The sequence below is a fragment of the Haliotis rufescens genome, unplaced genomic scaffold (genome assembly GCF_023055435.1).
Source record: "Haliotis rufescens isolate VD_foot unplaced genomic scaffold, xgHalRufe1.0.p SCAF_7, whole genome shotgun sequence".
NCBI lineage: Eukaryota > Metazoa > Mollusca > Gastropoda > Lepetellida > Haliotidae > Haliotis > Haliotis rufescens.
The window spans coordinates 58,040,302-58,054,755 of record NW_025964361.1 but is presented as its reverse complement, the minus strand read 5'-3'; the positions used below and the strand labels follow the sequence as shown (position 1 = coordinate 58,054,755).

The window sequence follows — 14,454 nt, the reverse complement described above, 5'->3', positions numbered from 1 at the left end:
TAATTTCGGTAGCTAGCTATAGAGATGTATAAAATCACAATAACCACCTCTGAATGAAGCAGCCGATTTGACGACCGTTTCACCAGATGTTACGAGTGGAAGTGGAACGAAGGGATACACTCCAAATCCATTCGCACAATTAAAGGATCGCACAACAATTAAGACAGATATTTATTAACAATGCATGATAGATCACCAATACAGCTGAGTTTACTATGGGAGAATTAGGCTTGGGCTACCATGTACAAATAATATCACCATCAAAGGGCTACAGCTAATTGTGTACTTATATAGTCACCCTGATTTCCATGTTTGATTGTTCACTCCACTCCTTGTTCCACGAAAACACATATATCCATAGTTCCACACAAGCTCACAATACAAGTTTTCCAAGGCACACATTTGCAAATATCAGCATGATTTCTAGTTCAGTGTCACAAGCCCCGACATGGGATACAATCTCTCACACAGTGTTCTGAACTTTAACATTAAAAACGAGGAGGTTAAAATACAGGTCTGGCCAACACCCAAGAAGCAGAAAAACAAACTATTTTGAATCACCACAACCTTATACTATAATGCTGATTAGCTACAAGCTTCACTTATGACATAATTACTTAACCCGCTCAGGCAGCCAGCTCCCCAGGTGTACTATTCAAGCAAAATTACGCAACCCAAGCTTTCTTGTTTCAATTCAAGTCTAAATGCATCTGATATACTAACAAACATATAAAAGTATACACCCATACACATAACACAGATAAGATATACAATCATTTTTCTCAGGCATTAGTGGCATTATATGTATAATTATATTGAAGATTTGCGGTAACTGTAAAATAGTTACATTTTGCGCAGAAATCGACACGGTAGTTCATGTTTTTGTGCTTTAGAGAGCTGGTGCAATTTGTTATTTTGACTTGTCCTTAATGGTCCCACATCTATTCAGGTGAAAAATTGACTTCAGGACTTTGTACGTGTTTGTGACTGGTGCCGCCAGTGGGGAAGGTGTCGGCTTACCTTTTCGCGAACGCCTGGTATGATCTTTCTTTGATAGTGATTCACAACACGTGTGTGTATGTTGTCGGTATTGTACAATAGACTGCTTTTAGTAGAAATCTCTTACGACCATGGACGGGGATGATTCAGCTTTCTATTGAAATAATGTTAGCCTCGACTGTAACGTAATATTTTCTGCGTCACAATGAGCAGTCTGATGTTACAATAGTCTACTGAGGAGTGATACACTCACTGTTTATTTGGATGGACGACACTGAAACTATTAATCTATCTCTATCAATGTTCTACTGACTAGAAATGTAATCAAATAAACGTAATATATGGATACATGTATATACATATATAATACAAATAATGATAAAAAGTATGAATATTCAATTAAAGATTTTAATATTAATGAGAAGACTGAACCATTCCATGAGTACATTGCAGCAGTTCTAAGACTTCCAGGGCAAGGAAAGTATTGAACTTGTAAACTGCTAAATCTTCATACATGTATTTCTATTGAATATGCGGCACAGGACAGCCAAGGTGTCAGGGTTCCATTACATTCGTTTTACCACATCACATGTACAAATGTTTCTGGGAATTCTACAAATCCACCCATGCCAGTAGCATAGAATGTTATTGTCAATGTTTATAGAACACACAATTTGGCTACGTGCGTAATGTCATACTATCACAATGGCTTTTGTATCAGGGGCATTACACGAGATGTTCAAACCTATTTATATAAACAGTCAGTGAAATGGAGACTGTGAATCCACAATTGTCAGTATTATGATAAACTTCGAACTTGATGTCATCGCAAATATATACATAATCTTGAGAGCAAATTTTAACCGTATAACTTTCAATTAATTAATATCATAGAATAAAACAATGTGCTTTGGGTCGGACGACCCCTATGCAAAATGTCTGTCAAGCCGAAATACAAACATGGAATCATATGCCAATATTACAAAGACACATGCTAACGTGACGACATGAAGACACATGAATGTCTCGTGAACATGTCAATAATCCATGTCAGTAAGGTAATATCGTTCATACACTGTATGTCAATCGATTGGAAGATATGCTGGACCTTTTTCAATTAGTGATCTTTTCTCAACTTGCATAAATTCCTTATCGGGAATATCAAACGTCCCAGATAAAGTGTGAGTGAGTGAGTTAACCTATAAGGTAGCGTCACTTGAATTATGCAATCTTGCCCAATTCACTATATTCACCAATCACGTCACGTGATGTGCTGTCAAGTGTTTCATACGTCCGTGGTTCTGTTGGCTCGTATATATCTCGATCTGTCGTTTCAGCCACTTTACCAGATTCCCCTCCCTCCAGGTCTGGCTTCTCTGTGTTGAGTGTGCAATATGTCTCTCCAGGTCCCTGGATTTCACGTGACATGACATTGAGACAATCGTATATTCGTTCTGCAAGTTGAGTTTCGTCGTTTTCTCGTGATTGTTTTGTTGGAACCGTTGCCAGATGACTTGCGTTGTAGTAATCATGGGAGTCAGATTCCTGCAGTGATGGTCTGAAAATAGGGATATATGAAACATCAGGAATAACATCCTCTTAACGTTTATTCATGGCTCTAAAGGCCAAATCCATATGATAAGAAGAAAATAGTTTTATTACATTACTTGCTATGTTTTTGAAAAACGTCATATCATCATGTGTACTGGAATATTGTTGTTGAATATGATTGGCCACACATAAAGTACCTTCTTCTCCTTCTCCAGATAACAACACCGACGGCAACTGCTGCGGCTACAGACAACAATTGTCACTATCCCCCCCCCCCCCCCCCCCCCCGATACACACACACAATTAACTCACAACTTGTGACTTTGCTAATGGTGAATGACGACTTGAGTGATGACATTTCAAAGAGTAATGCAGGATGTAAATGGTAAGATATTCCATATTCTAACTCTGCGTTGAATTAATGTCAGAAAGCACCTTTTTTACAGTCCACACCTCTCCTCCCAGCGAGACATGCCGTGTCACATGACCCGATGTATCGATCACATAACGAGTTGACATCAGAACATTTCCTGTCACTAAATATGTTCAAACAGTTGACTCAATACTGATCAGCGTCACATTCTCCAGGAAAAACAAAAACGTGAGTATTACTAAATCAAAATGTTCTTTTCGGGGATTAGTTATCATATGGTTTGTCTTTATTCCAGTTCTTACAAAGGGATCACTGGGACTTCAAGTGATTCAAGTGTAGTACGTGAAAATGTGTACGTATTTGCCAGTGGCATGTGTGTATCGTTGTACAACAACACAACCTATCAAACTTCACGACCACAATTCATGTACTTTTGCATATAAGTTATTTTGTAATACGTAACTCCTCTAGTCAGTTATTTATCACGGTAGAGGAAATCTGCTTTATATTCTACGACTGCTTGTGAGATAACATTGCATAAGACCTACGCGTGTCCCATTGATGTTACGCACTCTACAATCTTGCTGACATAATAAAACACCATGGATGACGTAAGAATAGTAATGAATTCACATTGCATTAAGGTTCAGGTCATATTGAAACAGTTAGTGACTCGACGCTGTAATTAATCAAAAGCAACAAAACCAGTTCAATAATCATATCATATCTCTTCCAAAAGCAAAATCGATTACATCATATGCCTTTGTTGATAAATAGCTGTCAAATAGTGAGGGTACCAAGTGCTGGCGAGAGGGTGAACACATAAATGGAAAGTTGACTATTGGAAAGTAAAAGCCATCCCCTTGGCAAGCAGTCTTGTGGATATTGTCTTTTTGACCATTATTGATCGATATACCTGAAGCTCCAGTTGATGTTCTTATCCAAATCTTGGGCACGGGTGCCCCAGTCGTCTAATGTGCCGTATTTCGCTGTGTAGAGTTGCGACCCTCAGTCACGCCGGAAACCTATGATTGTACGTTCGAATCCTGGCTCGTCCCGATTATGTTTCTTGGTTTCTTGGCACCACACCATTGCATTAAGCTGACCCGTCGTCTTGTTACTAGAAAACCGTTCAAAGCAGCGTTCAACCCAACTTAGTTACTCACTTAATTACTTTTGGCCAAATACTTGTGTGTAAATTTTGCCAATCCTAACAGAAAGTGTGAGTAAAGGAGAGGAGCACAATTGGTGCCTACATCTTCATAATATTCCTGTCACCACATTGCACATAGGTATTGTCTCCAGCATATTGGTTTCTCAGTAAGGAACTACTCATTACATTACGATTGTTTACCTGTTTCCATGCCGCCTGGTCTGCAGCCTTCAGGACACACAATACTAAATGAATCTCCTCATCTGTATCACACCTGTGTCAATGCCGCCCTTGTCTCCAGTTTCAAGGAGACACATCACAGTCTGAATCTCATCACTAATGTCACTCCTGTCTCCCTGCCAACCTGGTCTACAGTCTTCAGGACACACACCACTGTATCTCACCTGACTCTTTGTCACCCTGGTATACAGACTCCAGGACACACACAACAAACTAAATGTCCTCACCTGTGACACACCTGTCTCCCTACCACCCTGGGCCCCGTTTCACAAAGCGATCTTAGCGCTAAGGTGATCGTAACTCCCATTCTTTAACACTGACTTACGACAATCGTAGCGCTAAGATCGCTTTGTGGAACGGGGCCCTGGTCTACAGTCTCCAGGACACACACCACTGACTGAATCTCCCTGCCACCCTGGTTTACAGTCTCCAGGACACTCCACTGACAGGGTGACAGAACTCTTCAGCACAGTGACAGGATTGATTACAGTTTTTGCCATACAGACGTGGACTGCAAACTTAGGACGGAATGCAAATATACCGATAATTTAGTCAATTCGAAATTATCAGGTCGCACAAATTTTACTAATGAATTACACTATCATTGCACATATTGCCTACATTTGCAATGAAACTGTACCATTAAACATGTAGCACAATAACATTATTATTGTTTGCTGCTTATTTCGTGTTGCTTTCTGTGTGTATCTGTTCAGTGTATGTTTTCCTCACGTGGCCCTTTTACATATTGCAGCTAGGTATGTTTTGATCCAATGCCACAAATTATAAAGCTGCAATATGCATATATGTACGAACCATTTGGCAAAATCGAATTGTAGATTTTTTTTATAAGAATTCCGAATGTGATATCCCCACAGACAGATCTTTCATGAATACCTGCATAGTCAACATAAAGAGGTTTGAAACTAGAGAAACTTTATCAACAAGATAAACTAACTGTTTGAAATCATACCACATATATTGACTTCACACAGATTGAGGTATGTGGTGTTGGTGATGGTGAAGTGTCGCCCTCTGCCATCGCATATAACGTCGTAGATGCTGTTGTCTGTGACATCGGTGTCAGAGGTATCAATAATTGGTATTGAGTGAATATGGACCAACCTATGGCAAATCAAACGTCATATATCCCGACAAAACCAAATTGTTCTTGCAGAAACCTTTAATCCTTTATGTTCTAGGTACGTGTGCCTCATTCCACTTTTAACACATGTTCCAGTACATCTCTTGAAGTACTTCTTAATATGTGATATTACCAGTTGCAAATCATTTTCACAATTTGGAAAAAATGTACTCTTATTATATCAGAGTAGGATACCCAATATTGCATTCTTGGCTTACCTACAGCGCTTGGATGTATGCTCAGGATTTGGTGTGTTATTCACCGACCTCGATGTGTTATATACCATTGGAAACCATATATAAACACCTTAATTTAATGCAGGCTGAGTATTGATTTACTTGTGGACAACCACACAGAATACTTCTTGATAACTCTGATGTCACTCACTTTTGTATGCATATAAGAGGTTCACAGTATAATGCTCGAGTCGATTTCAGAGCTTTGACTAAATTAATGTTTCCTTAATGTATTAATCGTTTTAGTCCCGATATGGCTGAAATATTGCCGATGTGACTTTAACTCACTCACTCACTCACTCACTCACTCAGAGCTTTGAATGAAATGGACCTATGTGAAACATATTCAAGATGGCAACCATAGAGCTGTGCCAAAAACTGATCATAATGTAAATGTTATTTATTACAGCAAATATACAAATCAATTTCTTGGACGCAGGCTTGTTATTTTGACAACTTTTGCCATTTCAAGTTGAGTTTCAGATTCGTTATAACAGCTACTAGTTAAGGTGAAACTGCAGTGGGCACCACCAAAGGTAAAAAACGAATTCACTTACTAATTCTTAATTCATACATAACTTTTAATCAACAACTTAAGTTTCCAATTTACAGAAAATGTCCAAATGCGTATCACCTAAATCGTATATGATTGGCCTGAAATGAACAGGGACCATGCATTCACAGAAATAAATGATATTCCAATTACATACTTAAGATTCTCTTACAGAATACTCAAGTTAATATAGATGGAAATGTTCCACCTGGTAACAATGTCATCACCGTGATTATATGTCTTTTCAGGTTGAACTGTTGTGACTGAAACCAACAACTTATACAACCGGGAACAACTTGAAGACAGCTTTGACATCTCAACCTAAACGGAAACGTATCCCCAGTGATCCAGAGCCAGTGTGCATCATACATGTACCTGGCTTTAAGTATGGTCCACTATAACGTCTGAGCAAAGCCAAAGACCCCTGATGAGAAGATGAATACGACGAAGGAGAGATCAAGCGTAGAAGGATGGCAGAACCTCCAGAAACGCCAAATCAAATTGAAGTGCCGGCAGTGTTGGAAGAAACCCATGGCTATCACAGAGAATGTTATCAGCATTTTACAATGAACCTTGACCGTTTGAAACAACCTGAAACAGAATCTATGGAACCAGCTGGCCGCCCAATTCGGCGTCCATCCTGTGGGCCCATCATCTTCCAACCTGACTGCATCTTTTGTACTTCGTAATCATGAAAGAAATTTAGATCAAAAGGAGCTCTGGACTACAGAAGGTCTCACAAACTTCAATCGGGATGGATGGCAGCATGTCATCGATGTAGCTGAACGTTAAATCGATGAGCCTCTCCTTCTGCGGATCAGAGGGAAGGACTTATTTGCCTGTGAAGTCATGTGGAACTGGTTACATACAGATTCCTGAGAAATGGTCTCAACCGGAGGAACAATGTAGACAGCATCAAATAGGAGAGGCACACAAGAAAGCCATGATATCAGTGTCAGAAGTTATCAACAGCAAGATACTGGCAGTGCAGACATCTAAAACATAAAAGTGAGTTCGTGATCAGTTAATGTTTTACATCACATCCATATTGCATCCATATCGCGATGAGTACAAGTTAATTACTTATCAAATACCTGTCGACAAAGGACAGTAAGACAGTGCGGTTAGTATCATAGTTTAGCTAGATTTAAAACAAATCAGATCAATAAATTACAACAAATGATTTTTCATTGGATTATTTAGTATGAAATAAAGCTGGGCTACAGACCACAATCAACCGAAGCTAGGCCACCTCACTCGGGACACAGATATAAGAGGAAGGGTGAACCCTGATAACATGTTTACACATCAACACCTGCAATAATAAACACACACACACACACACACACACACACACACACACACACACACACACACACACACACACACACACACACACACACACACACACACACACACACACACACACACAGAGGAAAGCAGAGGATTGTCCATTAGGCAATGGAGCATGTGTTGAATCACAACCAGACACGCCCCTCATTATAGCTTCTTCTAGTGAAGTGTTATCAACACATCAACATACTATATGCACAATATCAGGATAGAGGTATTTGGATGAATAATCAAATCAGGTGATTTCGCATGTATTAGTGTTGATGTTATTGTATAAGATAAACACATGTGATACGGAAAATGATAAGAGATAAAAGCATTTACGTTTTATCACCAGGTAAAGTTGATCGAACATTATACTTTAATCCTGACCCGTGCAAGTAAAATATATATATATATATATGAAGAGGTATCAGGTTCATGTTAAGGCATTATATTCCACACTTTCCTATCATACAATTAGCACAGTGCTCAAAAGCCCTTCATTTGAGTCTACACAAAGAAGAGAGACATTACACAGCTAGGTAAACACAAAGCCTCAATACTCTAAGAAAGATTTGGTGAAAAGATAGGTTTTCAGTCTTGATCGGAACAAAGTAGGACTGTCAATGTTCCTAATATCCAATGGCAGCCTATTCCATAGCTCAGGGGCAACTTTGGCGAAACTCCGACCTCCAAAAGTCGCCGTTCTAACACTAGGCACAGAGAGTAGGGACTGGCAGCTTGATCTAAAAGATCTCCCAGGCACGTACTCTTTAAGAAGCTCGCTGATATAAGTTGGTTTTTGATTGTGTCTCGCATTGAACACAATCAGCATCACTTTATACTGGATTCTCTCATTGATTTTGAGCCAGTGGAGGTTCCGTAGAATCGGTGTGATATGGTCAAACGTTTTGGATTTAGTAACAAGCCTGGCAGCACAGTTTTGAACTCTTTGAAGTTTAGTCAAAAGGTTATGAGGAAGGCCGATGAGTAGTACAGAAATCTAGATGTGATAGAACACATGCGTGAACTAGAGAAGCAGCTGTTTTTGCATTTATACACTGGCGAATCTGTCCAATATTCCTGATGTTCAGATATGCTCGATTGTAGATGTTATCCACGTGAGAAGCCATATATGGTGATGAGTTGAAAATCACACCCAGGTTACGAACTTCTTTGCCTGGAACGATCATATTGCCTCCGATGTCGAGACAAGGATAGCTCACTTGGTTTCTGATGGCGTTGTTGCACATAAAGAGAACTTCAGTTTTATCACAGTTTAATTTGAGAAAATTTGTCAGCATCCAGTTCTTCACATCATCTATACAGGTCTGCAACCTTTGAAGGGATTTTTGCACTGAGTGAAGTTGATTCGGTTTAAAGGACAGATAGAGTTGTGTGTCATCTGCATACAGATGAAAAAGTATTCCATGATGTCGGGCAATATCACCAAGTGGAGATGTTAAGATGGTGAATAGCACTGGTCCTAAGACCGAACCTTGGGGGACGCCATATGGAAGCTTCACTTTATCGGACAGTTTATCCTTAATCCGCACTGATTGAAAGCGAGATGAGAGGTATGATGTCACCCATGAAAGGGCGTCCCCAGTCACATTAAACCGGTGTTTTAGTGTTCTGAGCAGAATACCGTGATCTACAGTATCAAACGCTGCCGAAAGGTCGAGTAGCACTAAGATAGCACCGCCATCAGAATCAACAGCTCGAAGAAGATCACCCTGTACTCTGATTAGTGCTGTCTCTACACTGTGACCGGATTTGTATGCAGATTGTAAACATTCTGCCATTCCCGTTTTAATAACGTGATCCGTCAGCCTCTTCACAACAATGCATTCAATCACTTTAGATATAAATGAGAGGTTGGAGACTGGACGGTAATTTTTCAGTTCATTTGCATCCAACTGAGGTTTTTTTATCAAAGGTGTGACAAGAGCATACTTTAGATCATCTGGAACGCAGGATTCCTCGAGTGATTTATTCACAATGCGAGTAATGACAGGAGTGAACTCGTCAAGGCACTCTTTTAGCAGCCAAGTTGGAAGTGGATCCAGGGAGCACGATTTCGCTGGACTGTCACCGATGACTCGTTTGATCTCTGTCTCTGTCATTTTCATATATCATCATTTTCATTGTTAACAATATATGCATGTAAAGAAATATAAACGCATCAAGTCAAACAACTCACATAAACAAAGTCGACTAATCTACTCATCATATGATCGTCATCTGACGCGATGACATTGCTTTATAAAGCATATGTACAAAATGAAAAGGGGTGATATTAATATTGATAAAAGTTTTTTTTAGAAACTGTGAAAGGATCGAAACTGTTAATATCGAGAGCACGTGGATACGAGCACATTGGTCTGGGCAGTAGCGTGTACAACACCCATATGAACAAACCAGCAAAACACCATGGACAGGCATATTGTTGATATCTGTCTTTTAATTACGGATTTATTCATTATATCTGATAAGAAAACTCAGCCAATTTTTGTGAACATTGCAGATCTTTGGGCGCTTCCATTGATCATTGATCTTGTAAACTGCAAATTCTGCCAGCTGATATGTCATGATTCACTTGCATTCTATTTACCACAGCTCATGTATAAATATCGATGGGAATACTACACATCCACCAACACCAAAATATACCCAAATCAGTGCGACAGAATGTTATCGTCAAATGTTGGGGAACACGCACCAATCTGGCAATGTGCGTATAACATCTTTCATGGTATATCATAATGGCTTGGGCATACATTGGTATTATACAAGGTGTTGGTTGTTCAAATATACTTATAAGTATATTTACATGGGGCATATGGCAGCCAATATGTCATTAATTCACTTGCATTCTATTTAACACAGGTCATGTATAAATATCGATGGGAATACTACACATCCACCCACACCAATATATACCCACATCAGAGACACTTAATGTTAAATCATTCGGTCGCATCAGTAAAATTCGACCATCTTGCCCAGTTCACTATATTTACTAGCAATGACACGACATGTGCTGTCAAGTGTTTCGTATGTTCGTATATGTCTCGGGCTGTCGTTGTAGCCACTTCCCCAGTGGATGTGGATTTTCTGTATTGAGGGTACGTATACAATGTGTTTTTCCAGATTTGATCTTCTCTTTGTCGTTGTCTCGTAAAAGTTTTGTTTCAACTTTTGAGGGATGACCTGTATGGTTGTAATCATGGGAATCTGATTATAGATGTACATAAATGTATCGTTAATAATAAACTCATCTCTACGTTAAGTCATGGTTCTACACACATTCTACACACTCATAGGATAAGAAACAAATTTGTTTATTGCATTACCTTGTTTTGGAAATCTTCACGTGTTTTCGCAATGTAATGGATTAGTTAATAGGATTCGACATCATGTGCCTTCGTCTTCTTCTCCAGATGACAACGACAAAGGCAACTACAACGACAACAATTGTTGTCACGGCAGGTAAAAGTATTTCGTCACCCTTGACTAGGTTGTTTTGCTGACGTCAAGAAGGAGGTAATACATGTACTTGTAATGTAACAATTTGGTGAACAGTGCATAATAAATATACTGTGCTATCACAATTTAGAATATGATCGCTTCTCCAGATACTATTAATTCCTTTTGATTGAAGACTGGCAATATCCATCACTATTAGCGCCTGTCTGATATTCAATCGCTTTGCGTGAACGGTTGTAGCACATATTCCGTTCTCGAAGACACATTCAGAACAATCTGACGTATGCCAATCGTCATTTTTTAGAATATCAGTCTGGTGTGTATTCAATGTAAAGGTTTCATAGAGATGAGGTGGAAATTGTTTTTGATGTGGCATATAGCCAAATAGTTTTAGAGGGTTGAAAGGGCGATTTCACGTTTAAATTAAAGATTCGGTGTAATCTCCATATATGGTTGCTTTCTTGTACCAATAACATAATTGTTTTAACCATGATAATTAAAACCACTTTAATAAGACACAATACAATAACGTAGGCATATATCATGCATGCATTATTAATCCCTAGAGAAAATGAAGCGACCTATGTTTTCCTAGAGTACACACTACCATTATGACGACATAAAGGTCTCCAGATAGGAAGTCTAAGCTTTGTGACACGGTTGACATGACGTCACAGTACGTGATCGCCAAACGTAAAGCAATGTTGATGTTAATATTTTTTCGCGGCAATTCGTTCCTCAGAAAAAAATATATGGTCTGACGTAGATTCGATACCGCTGGCTGACCAATCAGAGTGCGGTATTATGAAATGCCATGGTAAAATATTGTAGACTTTTACTTTTCTTTCTTTTGTTATTCTGCTAGTAACACTTTACAACACGATTTACGTATATCACAACCACTGTACCTCCCTACCAGTCACTGAATGCACGATGTCCACCGTAGGTCTCACCATCTTCAAAATTGACTCATTGCCCGTAAATCAAAAGAAACATTGTTCTGTTCCAATATTTTCACACTGCTTTGGAAACCGTGGATGAGAGACTAAACCGTCATAGAGAATCAAACTTTCATTTAATTCATATTGCATTATAGTTACGGTTGAGTTTGACATAAAAGAGCTTGTGTCCTGTTTACAGTAATTTAGTTTTAAGTTTAATATATATATATATATAAATACAAAACTGTTCCTTGAAGAGATCGCTAAACCATTCCCTACATCATTTTTAGATTTCATTATTTCAACAAACGATGATCGCAATCAGTGATAATTATTGTAATAAACAGATATACCAATACAATAATACAAGACACACGTTCCCTTATCAGTAAATATCTAACGCGAGTGTTAACGAACCTGCATTTTCCCTCTCTGCAATCTATGGCGCTGATTCCGTGTTTTGTTTCAATTACCATCAGCTCCCGAATACAGTCACATTTGAATTTCATTTACGTTTTATTGGGTCGGAAGTTTGTTTTAAGAACATACAGAAATGTCAGTCCTTTAAGAGTTGATAGTTTATATAGATTTTTATCTTTTGCTAACAACATTTGTATTTGTTCATGAATACAAGTACATGATGTTAGTAATGCGATATACCTATATTCAATTTCATACAAAGTCACCAACCAACTTCTTGTTAGGTCAGTTTACTCTTGAACATACACTGTCACCGACATAAGAAACGCCATGTTTATCAAAATTAACGTATTCATTCTATTAGGTAAACTCCAGTTTTGCACATATGAAGAAAGAGGAAAAAACGGCTTCTACCTCAGGACCATATCATAAGCGTTTGAATGAGGTAAAAAGTATTTACAAAGAGTTATTAATATATCTACCTTATAGCGTGCATAACTCTTGTCATATTATGATCGTTTAGTGTCGAATTTGTGGCAATATGAACAAGTTCATCCTTTAGGGGGGGCACAGGTGGCCCAGTCGTCTAAGGCGCCGCGGGTCGCTGTGCCGAGTTGCGTCCCTCGGGCACGCCAGAAACCTATGATTGTGGGTTTGAATCCCGGTTCGCCTCGATTATGTTTCTAGGTTTGTCAGCACCATACCCATGCTCGTGGATTTCACCGAAGTGGTAAAGTCTGAGACCTGCATCACTTCGGGCTTTCCTCCCAAATTAAACTGACACGCCGCGATATAACTGTAATACTGTTAAAAGCGGTGTTAAACCCAACGCACTCACACTCACTCATCCTTTTGAAATAGTTGTCATATATTCACCACCAGATCATCTTCATCGTCATATGCAATCATTTGTTCACTGGCCTAAAGTAAAATGTTATTATTCTTAATCACTCAATTCATTCAGGGTGATCCATTATAATCTATCATCACTGCTCGCGTATGTATTGCAAGTGAATATTCACACTGACTATGGTCACTTTAACACCCCCTCTCCAGAGAACAAGGTCCGAATCATCGTCACTGTGTGTGATGTACGTCGGATCACAGTTACCTGCGTCTGCAGTGGTGGGATCTTATATCCAGCACAGACTACCACGAATACGTGTGCTTTAAGCCCTGACTTGTCTGGCAAGCTGCGCAGCAGTACCTTACCTGTGCTGTCAGTTGTCAGTCCAGGGGAACCTTCATCATCCTCAGCGTCGTTCGGCTTTAGAAGACAAACAGTAACGATTTGTGAAGAGAAGCCGAAAAGCTCGAGTCGAAAGGAGAAGAATAGAAAATGAAAGCCGAAAGTAGAGCATTACAGGATCATCTTGGCAGAGAAATTCTTACCAGAACGCAATGGACGATGGCGTACGTGATGACGAGAGTGAATGTTTGATGACGTCATAAGAAGTAGATTTACGACATAAATGGTGAGAGATTGGAAGAGGAAGTGACGTAATGGACGTAAACAGAGCAGTGCATTATGTTTTTAATGAACCCATTTAGTGTGAAGCACTGAATGAAAATAAACGTTTTACGGTAATGTCAATAACATTTATTTAGACCAAATATGCTTTCCCTCAAAACGTCTTCAGTTGCCTTTTCAGTTACATCCCTTAAAGCGGAATAAATGTATTTGGAAGTCTACAAGCCCATAGAGGATTATAGGTTAGTTGGTACCATACTTAAATTAACAAGTTAGTATATGAAGCGACCTGGGTTGACATATTGGAGGTCTAGCTCTTACTTATTTAATGATTGACTTTGTTTATGCTTCGACTCATTACTAATTATCTATTCGCTAGTTGCATTCGCAACAAAAAAAGATATGGTCTTTAACAAAACAATCAAATAAATCAAAACAGATACATTTGATGAAATCATTAAACATTCCTGATCGTATCAATACAGTTTAGACGTGGCATGCTAAAGTTCTTAACATACATCTACGTGCCTCCAGAGTCAGTAGCTTCGG

The 14,454-nt window shown here is 39.0% G+C and overlaps 1 protein-coding gene across 1 annotated transcript in view; it reads right to left on the bottom strand.

The window, feature by feature from the left end:
• The window catches only part of LOC125376068 (multiple epidermal growth factor-like domains protein 10), an 86,830-nt gene that overhangs the window by 25,932 nt on the left and 46,444 nt on the right, over window positions 1-14,454 (bottom strand). The gene's annotated exons all lie outside the window — the stretch shown is intronic.